Source organism: Schistocerca cancellata, chromosome 3, assembly GCF_023864275.1.
Source record: "Schistocerca cancellata isolate TAMUIC-IGC-003103 chromosome 3, iqSchCanc2.1, whole genome shotgun sequence".
Lineage (NCBI taxonomy): Eukaryota > Metazoa > Arthropoda > Insecta > Orthoptera > Acrididae > Schistocerca > Schistocerca cancellata.
In genome coordinates this window covers 843883993-843897101 of record NC_064628.1, presented here as the reverse complement: position 1 = coordinate 843897101, position 13109 = coordinate 843883993, and the positions used below count along the sequence as shown (strand labels likewise).

Sequence of the window (13109 nt, the reverse complement as noted above, 5' to 3'; positions counted from 1 at the left end):
AAATACTATGTCCCCACTTACCGGAAACAATAGTCAGATTTCGTTCTCAACACCATAATCATTATCAGTTGAAGACTGCATTGAAAGATCCAAAAAGCGTAATCTGGGTTTGTTAGTCCACTTGCAATACAACGCTTGTGCAGTTGTCTTATTACTTTCATCGGATGTAAAGTACACATGTCAGCATACATGTCCAATAATAGAACATATCTTGGTGCGCTTTAAAGTTTGGATTAAATTTTCGCACCAGGTTAGTTTCTCTTCAGCCTTAAACAGTACTAACAAGCTTTCCTCTTCTCTCCCTGCAATCAACAGATTGAGGTGGAGCAGAGGTTAAAACACTGGAGGCGCATTCGCTACGACAGCGGTTCAAATCCCTGCCCAAATTTCCAGATTTAGGTTCTCCGCGGCTTCTCTGAAATCGATCAAGGCGAATACCAGACTGTTTGTTTTCAAAAGGATGCAGATGATATCCTAATATCCTTCCCCATCCTTTCCTGATAAAATTTTATTTTTCGTCTGTAACGACCACGTCGTCGATGGGGTGTTAGAACTTAACCTTCCTTCCTCCTTCCCTCCCTCAACGAACTGGAGTTCCGGTAAAGACATTGGAATGCTCAGTGGCAAGAAGTAGGTTCCAAAGTCGAACCAGTCACCCTATCTTAAATTTTCTTTGATTTCCTTCCGTATGTTCAAACGAATGCGAGAACAGTTCTCTGAAGTAAACTTGCTCAATTCTTCCTCTCTTCCTTGTCCAACAGTGTTAAAGTTCAAGCACCGATAACATCGCCGTTGAGCGGTAGTACACCCTCCTCCTCCTCCTCCTCCTCCTCCTCCTCCTCCTCCTCCCCCCACCCTTTAAAGTTAAATATGTCCGATTTCTGGTTTATCCTTGTATTCTATTTAATACAGAAATTATTTGCACTTTGCTCTGTATTCGTCACCCTCACGTAGAGGAATGTTTACTTTTATTATTTCTGTAACATCCACATAGTTTCTCTTCCGCGTTTATTGTATGACGGAAGAAACACTTCTCTACAGTAAATTATGTGACTTCATGTCCGTATTTAAACTGCTGGACAATAATGATACTACTGGACATATTACCTCCATATGGCATAGTGTTCTCTCAAGGCTGTTAAATTCTGAACACTCCACATTTTCGAAAGATTTGTTGTTGTGGGTTAGTAACACTAAAATCACTGGTTGTTTTGTATTCATGTTATTCCATTAGCTGCTAACTCTCTCAATGATTAATGAAAAGAGCTATTGGATTATCCTTTGTAAGTTTTATGTGCGAATGACTTGGATCTGTTTGAAACGGAGAGAGGAAACAGAAAGTCACTTACAGGACCTCGAGGTGCCCTATCCAACGGTCTTCAGGCTAGTCTTATGCAGACAGGAGTATTAGATGCTTATTCCATATGGTCGTGGAAATCACTTAGATGTTGCGTCCTATGAGCAATATTCTTGGTTCTAAAGTATCAGAGATTCGTAAGATTTCTTTGAAAGATTGGTAGACGTTATGCAAAACAGTTGGTGTACTATTTGTAAATGCTGTGTTCAACGCAACCGCTGGATAAAACATTGTGAAATAACCGCGGTGATATAACCAGTATTACAAAGGAACACACTACCGTATTTCACCACATAGAAAATGTAGCACATTCCTTTAATTATTATGGCTCAACTATTTAAAGCGACCGTGAGGTATCGGATATGTACTACCAGCTATAACAGACAGCAATTAAGCATCGAGGAACGCTAGATGCAGTTAGTAAGCAAAAGAAGGGTACCCTTAATGAGTGGACTGCATTTTGATAGACACGTGGCGCTGTAAGCAGGCGCCGACTCAGTGTTTAGTCTGTGGGGATGGCGCCATTAACTGCCGCATCGAGGTTCACTGATGTAACTCCCCACAACATCGGCCATCTCAACTTGGCAGACCACAGTATCGACCTACATACTAGACTTCATATCGCATTATGTAGCCTTCACGGAGTACAGTTGCCCTATCTCTAAATATTCACTGGAGCATGTCAGAGCTCCAGATTGTCTACACGCTTTTCGTGACCACTTAGTCTGCTGTTTGGCGTTTCGAAACTGATAGTTTAAAAAAGAGGAGGCTATATTTCACTGACCCAGGTTTAAGAAGGATTCTAAAGTACACACAAACGATTATGAAAACTGTGATATCAATAAGGATCTATCTGACTGAAATAAACAAACTTCGTACCATAAATTTGGTATCTGACAATATATTAGGTTTGAGCATAAGTTAGTAGCACTTTTGTTTTGCATGTTGGAATTCCGGGTGTTATGGGTTTATTTATCGATTGTGATTTTCTATTTGTAGTTCACAGTTGCTGTTTGAGTTTACATATCGTCATTTGGAAATAGTGAGTGGAGAAATAGGAACATTTCAGACATATTCGTTTGTGTTCAGTAGAGGGCTGACCGCAGCGGAGGCAGTCAGAAATACTTGTCATGTATGGAGATAATGCTATTGGACAGAGAACGGCAAGAAAATGGTTTTCTAGTTTTAAGACGGATAGTTTTGACATTAGTGACGCTCCACTTTCAGAAAGACCTTCGGGGTTCGATGAAGATCGTTTAAACCCATTAATCCACAATGATCCACGTCATTGTACTTGGGACTGGTAAATGTGATGAACTGTGATCATTCCACCCTCGTGCAACATTTGCATGCAGTGGAGAAGGTTCAACAATCGGGTGTATGGTTACCACAAGCTGTAAGCCAGTATCTCACAAATCAGCAGGTGGCAATATGTGCATCTCTGCTAGCTCGCCATCAATTGATCGTGAACAACACCGACTGTTCTTAACCAGTATCGTTGTTGGTGACAAGAAATGGAGTCCTTATGCTAATATAAGGAAAAGAAAGGAATGGCTGAACCCAAACAAAGCAGTAACTCCTCGTACAAAGACCTGCTCGCATCCACACAAGATAATGTTGTGCAGCTGGTGAAATAGCGACTCTGTGGTGTACTTCGAACTGCTTCCCTGGGGTGTAACCATCACTGATGACATTTATTGCCAATACCTGAGATGTCTTGCAGGCGCAATCCAACATCGACGACCAGGAAGACTGCGTGAAACGATGCCACTCCACGATAAAGCCAGCCCACATTCTGCTAGACTGACATTAAACAATATACAGAAGTTGGGCTGGCAAGCTATTCCGCGCCCACCTTATCCACCTGATCTTGCGCCCTCAGATTTTCACCTTTTACGCCGTCTGTCAAACAATCTTGAAGGAACTTCCCTTTCGGATGAAAATGCGTTCCGAAAATCGATCGACGAGTTCTTCGCCTCAAAACCAAGTGATTTCTGTAGCCAGAGTTGGCAGACTGATGACCAAACGTCTCCGTTATGAGTATCTGTTGTGTTTATTAAACTTACTGGTAAACGCTACGGACTTATGCACCACCGAAATATAAATAATGATTACAGATATTATGATATGTGATTACGAGGATTGAGAATGGAGAATGGTGTGGACCCCCAGTTAACTCAGTTAGAGCCTATAAACGTTGTCAAGAAATCAAAAGTAACATGGATTTGTACCAGATCATTTTCTGTTCGGTGTATAAGAACATCTACAGAGAATAAACAGTGATTGCTAGAGCACCACGAAAAACAAGTTGTCGACCAGCAGTATAATACGCAGGTATGATGGGCGACGTGTAAGCCAAGGAAGCAGCAGTAGGCATTTTTGGAGAAGACTTATACTTTCCTCGTCACATGATTTGGCGTATCAAAGTCGTAGTACGTCCTTCATCGAAAGTGGGTTATCTTTCCTTAAAATTATTTTTGCGGCCTGATGTTTTCTAGGTGTAGAAAGCACAGTTTCGTAGCTGTTAGACGCATTGTACGAACTTTTTAGGGGAAATGAGCCTCCAGATAGCATGTTTAAGACATGTGACGTATTTAATAGCGCGAGGTGGTGAAGGATATCGTTAACCGTGAGAACGGCGATGGAGGACGTCACTGCGAAGGTAAGTTCCGCCGTCGCAGCAGTTCCTTACAAATTCCAGAAAATCTCCACAAAGGCAAACAGAGTCAAACGACGCACTTGTAAGTCACTGAACTCGAATTCAGGTGGGTAGCGGTTAAAAAACTCGTCCAGCCATCCAGGTTTCCCAAAGCCCGGGACGTTTCCTTTTAAAAAATTAAACCCTAATCTTCGTCTGTTCCACAAAGGCAAACCGGGGCAATAGTTCATAACAATTCGAGAGTCGCATCAAAATCAAAACACCGTAAGTTTCCACGAAACAAATTTAGTTTATTAGCTTATGTTAAATCTCCTCGTCATTAAATACGTCGTCCGACTACGTAATATTCTGCGTAAGGCGCGCACTTCTCTACATAAACCGGAAAAACTTCTCAGAACGCCATCTAGTCCACATTTCTTATAAACGTTCTGTTTTGCAAGGATAAATTTGTTCCTCACTACAAATTACTGTTTCGACTTTACAAATCATAACACTTTCACCACATGATTTACGCCTACATCCAAGAGGATTGCCGGCCGTCAATAGATTTTACGAGCTCTAAGCAACTCCCGAAATTGTATTAAACTTTTAGACTGTTCGACCAAACAGATCTTAAGCAGCGGGGATGGCTCTTGACTCACACTCGTGCATTCTCAATGGCTACACGCTTCTCTCACTAATAATATCTCTCTATAATGTGCTGCCTCCTGCAAGACATTTCATAACATTATTTCCAGATTGATCGTGCTGGGAAAATAGCTAAATAGCTAGCTGCCTGAGAAATTCCCTAACCCTTAAACTAGGTTCTCGTCATCGAACCATAGCCTTCAGCTTCCATTGTGGATCCCCCCCCCCTCCCCCACACCTCTCTTTAGGTGGAGTAGAGGAAACCACTCCATCTTATACAGGCAGCAGACAATGTGAAAAATCTAGCACACGGAACGAGTGACCTTCCAGAGTGACCTTCCTGAGCCGCTAACTGCCAAACTCAAGTGCCGAAGCCGTGTGCGTCCGTCGAGCCAGATTTTAAAAAATGCCTCAATTAAGCTCTCAATCTGGTAGTTGTTCCTGCAAGGAGCAGAGGAAACGCATGTTTTTTAAACCGCTAATACTCAGCGACATTGGCAGACAGCTCAAACAACGCAGTTTGTCACTATTGGGAGGGTTGGGGCGTGAAACACCGTGTGTTCGCGGTCGAACAGTTCTTTAGAAATGATGCGGTTCAACGTCTTCTCTGTCGAAAGCTTAATGCCGGACTTAGAGATGAAGTCCCATATCGAAACACTGTACTCCGATGTGTTACAGCTTTTAGAAGTACTGGATCTCTGATGAAAAAGGAACCGCCTGGTCTTCTCCGATCAGTTCGAACTGCGAAAAACATAGTGAGAACGGCAGTTCTTGCTAGTCCGAAACGATCCACTAAGCGACAGGCCGTATGTCATATCATTCGCTTCATCGCATCTTACATGAGGATCTCAAATATCACTGGTATAAAATTATGATTGTCCAGCAACTAAATGAAATGGATTTTGGGCAGCACAGAGAATTTTGCGACATAATGGACGCTATTCTGACAGAAGATACAATATTAAAGTGTGATGAAGCCGATTGTCATCAGGATGGTTAAGTTAACGTACAGAACTGTCGGTACTGCTCGTTGGAGAACCCACATGATCTACACCAGAAACCTCTCCACAGCTCAAAAGTAACAGTGTTGTGCGGAATCTCCAAGATAGGGGTTGTTGGACCTTACCTTTTCGGAGAGGGAAAAATCGCAGTTACTATGACATCAGCGCGCTACGTCGAAATGTTAAACAACTCTCTTCATACAGAACTTTAAAGGCGTCGAGTGAACATGAGAAATTTAGTTCCAACACGATGGTGCAACAGCACAGTTGGCGAGAGCATCCATGGAAGTAGTTTCTTTTTGTGGGGCTACTTAAAATCAAGGGTCTACGTGAACAAGACTCGCACAATAGATGACACCAAGATTTCCATTCGCCAGGAAATTGAAGTTGTGCCGAATGAAATGTTGGAGAGAGCTGTGCATGACTTTCAGAGACTCCAAATTTGCCCGGCGAAACGACGTCACCTCAGACACATTTTCCGGATCTAATTAAGGTATGCAGGTTTCAGAAATGCAATAAAAGTATTATTACTGAATGTAATGTTTTTAAAAATAAAACCAGGTTTCAGTTTTTCAACAGTCAAAAACATGCGTTTCCTCTGCTCCATCCTGTACCATGCCTCTACAACATTAATTACTCGTTACTGTAGCCCGACCCACGAACGATGGCGACTCGCACAGGTCGAGACGAGGTCGGGGACTGTATTATTGCCGGTTTCAAAAAGTTGCAGTACGCACATACGTGTGCTTTGCGCTTGATGAAAGGGGATCCCGCAAATTCTTGTGTACAATTTGTCACTTACCACCACCATCAGCCATGACCGCTAGCAACAAATGGAATAAAAATTCAATAAATAACTCGCTACGATCGCATGTAATGCTCACATTGCATAAAACATTCACGGCAGAGCACCCAGAACATTACTGAACGCTCATTGAGTGTCAAAGAACGCGCAACTGTAGGTGCGCAGAACAAGCTTTAACTCGACCGCCATCGTTCGTGACTGCAATTATAGTATACTCTTCTAAACATTTAGTAGGTTAGTATTAATTAAGGTCATTTTTGTAGGTGTTGCAGTTTCCGTGGACAGTGTCGCACGCCATGACTTTCGGCCTTTGTAGTCAAACTGATAGGCTTTGAATCTGAAAACCTGCAACTTCTTTCGAAACTTCTTGCCGCCTCTGCCACCACCGAAATTATATATTTTGCAGCTTGATAGTTTCTGAATATTCCATTACGGTGAGGTAGGGAGCGTCATCTTTATTTCGGCGCGCACGCAGGAATTCTCGAGTTTAATTTGCATCCGAGGGGAGGTCTCTCATTTGCGAGTCTGATGCAGCCACGACCACGCCCCTACTAATGAAGCGCTGCCTCAGCATGCGGGAGGCCCTGTGTCCTCACCGCAAGCCAAGCGGCCTCGTTCCAAGAGTCTGCACTGCACCGAAAAGTGGAAAATTCCACATTCGTATCTCATGCCGCTACCTTCGGAGGCTGCGATAAACGGCGAGCGAAGTTTTCTCCTCCACTTTACACTCGGCCAACATCAGGCAGTAGTAATTCAGTTGTGGTTATGACTAATTTCATATAGACGTACCGACAAAATTACTCAAAACTGCAGTAGCTGCATAACCGGTAAGAATGCGACGTTGAGTACCTAGTATGTTCCAAAAAAGCTGTGCATGAAAACGGGATTGTCTGGTGCTCATGCTTCGGTTTCTACTGGTGATAGGAAGGTAGTGTCAAATGTATCGGGCAGCCCTTGGGCTAGGGGAAATTTGCATATTCAACGGAAAGATCGTCTTAGTGTCACTATCCTACAGTACAGAGTCAAATTATGAATATTACACATTTTCTCCAGCTTAGGGATATGGAGTAAGTCGGGTGGTTCTTTTAGCATATGATGCGGTCTGCGGTGGGCTTGATGGGGCTTATGGACAAGCCATTAGTTCGTGGGCGGTTCCTCGGAAAACACAAAAAAGGTTTTTTTTAATTACATTTTTGCCGCTACCAGTCAAGGGTTCCAAGACGGCTACGCACAGCAAATGGCTGAAATTATCACGATATATTTCTAAGATCCCGATCTCAAACAATCTCAAAAATTTCCTTTATGTATTTCCCCGTTTCCGCGATACGGAGGTTCAAAGCTACCCTATGTCTATGCGTAAAATCCGGTATGACGCGAAATCTAAATAATAAATAACCGCTGCAAAATGCTAATATTCTAACAGTATATTCTTTAGGCATTTATCTAGAAGAGCCATCTCCCCGTTTCCAAAAATCTTCATCCGTTATCGAGAAACTTGTTTTTTGGATACCAAAACCCAGCCGCGGATTCAGAGACTTCTATGCCCAGCAAATGGCTGTAATTTTTACGATTTCGAACAATATTGGAAATTTTCTTCATATCTTTATTCGTTTCTGAGATAAAGCAGTCCGTCTACAGGCCACGAGTGGCCTACCGGGACCATCCGACCGCCGTGTCATCCTCAATGGAGGATGCAGATAGGAGGGGCGCGGGGTCGGCACACCGCTCTCCCGGTCGTTATGATGGTATTCTTGACCGAATCGCTACTATTCGGTCGAGTAGCTCCTCAATTGGCATCACGAGGCTGAGTGCACCCCGAAAAATAGCAACAGCGGATGGCGGCCTGGATGGTCACCCATCCAAGTGCCGACCAAGCCCGACAGCGCTTAACTTAGGTGATCTCACGGAAACCTGTGTATCCACTGCGGCAAGGCCGTTGCCTCGTTTCTGAGATGTAGAGGTTAAAAATTACACTACTTGTACACGTAAAATACGCACGTAATATCTGGTTTGAGGTGAACATGTAGTTTATAAAGTGTCGTAGCACGGAGAAATACGCTGTGAAGTGTCTCCGTTCGATCGATCTCCATGGCACTACGGTCCTCTGAGGACCTTGGCCGCCTCAGTCACGGACTTCCAGTCGTCTCGGTCTTCAGCACGCCTGCGCCGCCACCTCACTCCCACTGCTCTCAGGCCGGCTTCCACATCTTCCAGCCATCTCACATGTGGTCGTCCTCTCCTTCTTCTACCACCAGGACGTCCTACCATCAGCTTCTTCGGGAGCCTTTCTTCTGTCATCCTCTGGACATGTCCTAACCATCTTAGCCTTCCCATTTTGACTGAGGTTACCAAATCAGGTTCTTTGTACAGAGACCTTATTTCTTCTTTAGTCCTAATTCTTCATACCTCTCCTTCTTTTACAGGACCAAAAATCTTCCTCAGCACTTTCCTTTCCCAGATATTTAGCTTCTTCTCCAAAGCCTCCGTCAGTACACATGCCTCACTCTCATACATGAGAACTGGTTTGATATTGTTTTGTAAAGTGTCAGCTTTAATTTTTCACTTAGGTTCTTAATTTTGAGCATGGAGTATAGTGCTCTATATGATCTGTTGACAGCCTTCATTCGGTTTGCTATATCTGCCCCACTTTGTTTTCTGATGTTATTACTGAGCCAAGATGTATAAAACTGTCTACTCTCTCGAAGCTGTACCTTTCGAACTGTACCCTTCTAACTGGAGATCATCTATGTTTCTTGTAACTCTCTGTCACCATGTACATAGATTTTGTCCCACTAATTTCTAAACCAAGGTTCTTGGCAGCGGCTTCAAACTCTTTGAAAGCTGTTGTACCTGCCTCCCTACTTCTAGCACTTATTACCACATCATCTGCATAGGCTAAAATTTGAAGAAGTCTATCGTAAATATTGCCTCCTTGGTTTGTGGTTATTGATCTTACTGCATTCCCTAATAGCAGGTTGAATAGTATGGGGATAATGAGTCTCCCTGTCTTGTTGGAAACTACCTCGACAGACATCCCTGAACTTTAACCTAGCTTCTTCTGTTTTCTAGGGTCATCTTAGTTAATAAAATTAACTTCTCAGAAAATTTGAATGTCTGCACTGTTTTCCACAGTGCTGATATTTTAACTCTGTCATAGGCCTGTTAAAAATCCATAAAGAGTTGTTCTAATCGTACATTATATTAGAAGGTCTTCTCCAGCATCTTACATACTGTAAAGATATGCTTAGCTGTAGACCTCCCAGATCTGAGACCTGCCTGGTACTCGCCTAGAATCCTTTCTGCTCTTCTACTCACTCTCGTTGTTATAGCTGTAGAGAGGATTCTGTAGACGATGCTCAGCAGAGATACGCCTCGGTAGTTCTTACATTGCATGCGTGATCCTTTCTCATGTATAGGGCAGATGGTTACTAACGTCTCCGTTATCATCTGGGAAACGCTTGTTGTAGTACTGCAGCACATGCAAAATTTTTTGCACGCAAAATCCGGTCTAAAGTGTAAAATTAGTTTTGCGTTACTTCAATTTCACATAAGTAAGCCAACAAAATTTTACTCACCAATACATTTTTTTTCACACGAGCTACACGCCCTGCTGCAGCAGGGAAAAGAAGGAAACCAGTGGAAAATACTCCCGTCGGGGCACCTAAAATGTATGTTCCTGTTTATTTAAAAGACTCTGATCGAAAAATGGAGTACCAGTTACTCAGTCTACCTTCCTCAATGCCTTTAAAATTTTTCACAAACATGTTGGTATGTGAACATATTTGCGCTTCTTTATGATGAGAGAGAAGCCAATGGCAGTGGCAAAGAGATGGAAAAGTAATAAATACTGTAAAATAGTAGACAGTGGTTGTTTTACAGAAACAGCGAAGGAGTCAATGTTAGTGTGTGAGAGCGAGGGATACGATGATAGTGAAAATGGACAGTGACAAAATAGTGCTGGGGAAGAGGTGAGAGCCGGTGATAATGAGAGACAGAGTAGAGGACAATGATAATGAGGATTTCCGGGTTCGATTCCCGGCGGGGTCAGGGATTTTCTCTGCCTCGTGATGACTGGGTGTTGTGTGATGTCCTTAGGTTAGTTAGGTTTAAGTAGTTCTAAGTTCTAGGGGACTGATGACCATAGATGTTAAGTCCCATAGTGCTCAGAGCCATTTGAACCATTTTTTTGATAATGAGGAAGAGAAAGATAGACAGTGAGAAGAGACAGCAGCAGTAGAAAGGAAGGAAGCAATGAGATATAAGCCGTAAGAGAGAGCAAGAGGAAGACAGTGGCATTGAGAGGAGACAGTAGTAGTAGTAGTAGTAGTAGTAGTAGGACAGAACGAAGGTGACGGTGGCTGTGACGCAAGAGATGACAATGAGTTGGACTGAATGAATGGGTGAAAAGGGGGAACTGGGACTGGGTGGGTATGAGCGACTTTCAGCGATGGACAAGGTCGTATGAGTTAGTTGGAGGCTGTGGTAGTTTGACTTGAGTTGCATATTAAAAAAAAGATGTTCACATACCAAAATTTTTGGGAATAATTTTAAAGGTTCAAATGGCTCTGAGCACTATGCGCCTTAACTTATGAGGTCATCAGTCGCCTAGAACTTAGAACTAATTAAACCTAAATAACCTAAGGACATCACGCACATTCATGCCCGAGGCAGGATTCGAACCTGCGACCGTAGCGGTCGCTCGGCTCCAGACTGTAGCGCCCAGAACCGCACGGGCACTCCGGCCGGCCAATTTTAAAGGTGCTGTGGAAGGTAGAATGAGGCAGCTGGTACTCCACTTTTCACTTAGTCTTTTAAATAAACATGAACATATTCGCATTTTATGTGCATTTTATGAGCATTTTTCCGCAGGAAATTTATCCTTATAACAAACATTACTGTTCTGTATAAGAGTTAATCGTTTAGCCATCACTTCGTGTTCTCAAATAGGCGTAACCGTTTTCGTAAGGTGAGGGTGGGGGGAAGGGGGTGGGGCAGCGTTTACTGTGTCGAAGGAGAGGTCGAAGCGTTAGAAAGAACTAATTGGGAGAAAATTATATCATGCCCAGAATGAGATTTTCACTCTGCAGCGGAGTGTGCGCTGATATGAAACTTCCTGGCAGATTCAAGCTGTATCCCGGACCGAGACTCGAACTCGTGACCTTTGCCTTTCGCGGGCAAGTGCTCTACCGTTTAAGCTACCCAAGCACGACTCACGCCCCGCCCTCAAAGCTTTACTCTGCCAATATCTCGTCTCCTACCTTCCAAACTTTACAGAAGCTTTCCTGCGAACCTTGCAGGACTAGCCCTCCTGAAAGAAAGGAGAGCTTCTGTAAAGTTTCGAAGGTAGGAGACGAGGTACTGGCAGAAAAATGGTTCAAATGGCTCTGACCACTATGGGACTTAACATCTATGGTTATCAGTCCCCTAGAACTTAGAACTACTTAAACCTAACTAACCTAAGGACATGACACAACACCCAGTCGGTACTGGCAGAAGTAAAGCGTGTGTTCACAATTCTATCCCAGAGAGGGTCGAAATATGCTACCGTACAAAATAGTGGGATAAATGTCAAACGAGGAGAAAACAAGTGCCATCACCCGATTTCCCAGAAACTTCGCTCAGTGGAAGAGGAGCCAAAATAATCGAACACATGTCTCGTACCATCCGGAGATACTCCATCGTTTCTGAGAAAACAATGGATACAGTGCCCGCTGTTATTTATATGCCGTTTAGCACACGATCAGTTAAAGCGAAGCGGTGGCACAGTGGTTAGCATCCCTGCTTCATACTTTCGCGCCTCGTAATTGAAATCCGACTGTTTCCTTTTTTTCCATTTATCTACCCATGTCACATTTCTCATCAAATTAGGGGATATAAGGGCGTTATATTAATTGAAAAATTACCAGTGGGTTTCACAATAATTGTCATACACTTACTATACAACAGACGTGTGTATGGTGTTTTAAGGTTCTTTCCAGCTCTTTTATTCCATTCTTATAAAAATTCTTACATTAATTCTTACACTTTAATCTTATGTTTATTCTTCAGGAAGATCTGGTGCATTCCCTTGGATGACACCGATCGTAGAAACGTTGGAAACATAGAAATTCCGAACACTATGAGCACTGCGCGAATGCATGTTTGCCACAGAGACATTTCTTCGTATTAATCTCACTCGGGAAAGAAACGTCGTTAACATTACTGAAGATTTCACTCGTTGACAATAATTCCGCGACAAACCACGGATAACAGACCATTTTTCCGGAAACTGCCTCTTGCAATTGATTATGAATTAAGATACACTATCGAAATTTCACCGAATACATCATCAGACAGACAATTAATAGACAACTAAGGACAACGTTATTTCAACAAATATTGGAAAACATTCGTCTAGTAATCTTGTATGAAGGTGGGTAGATAAATGAAAAAAAATCAAAGGTGCTCAAAAAGTGTGAAGCCGCGAAGCTACCCACCGTGCCACCGCGCTAGTTATAACGATTACGCGCTAAAAGGCATATAAAATACGTCGAATACTTTGACCTTAGTTTTCTCAGAATCGGTCGAGTATCTACGGAGAAGCCGAAACAAGAGTTCGCTTATTTTGATCGCTCTTTCACTGAACCGAGTATCCAGAACGAGATTTTCACTCTGCAGCGG

The 13109-nt window shown here is 43.0% G+C and overlaps 1 protein-coding gene across 2 annotated transcripts in view; it reads left to right on the top strand.

The window, feature by feature from the left end:
• The window catches only part of LOC126175904 (facilitated trehalose transporter Tret1-like), a 61889-nt gene that overhangs the window by 4369 nt on the left and 44411 nt on the right, over positions 1 to 13109 (top strand). The window lies entirely within an intron of this gene.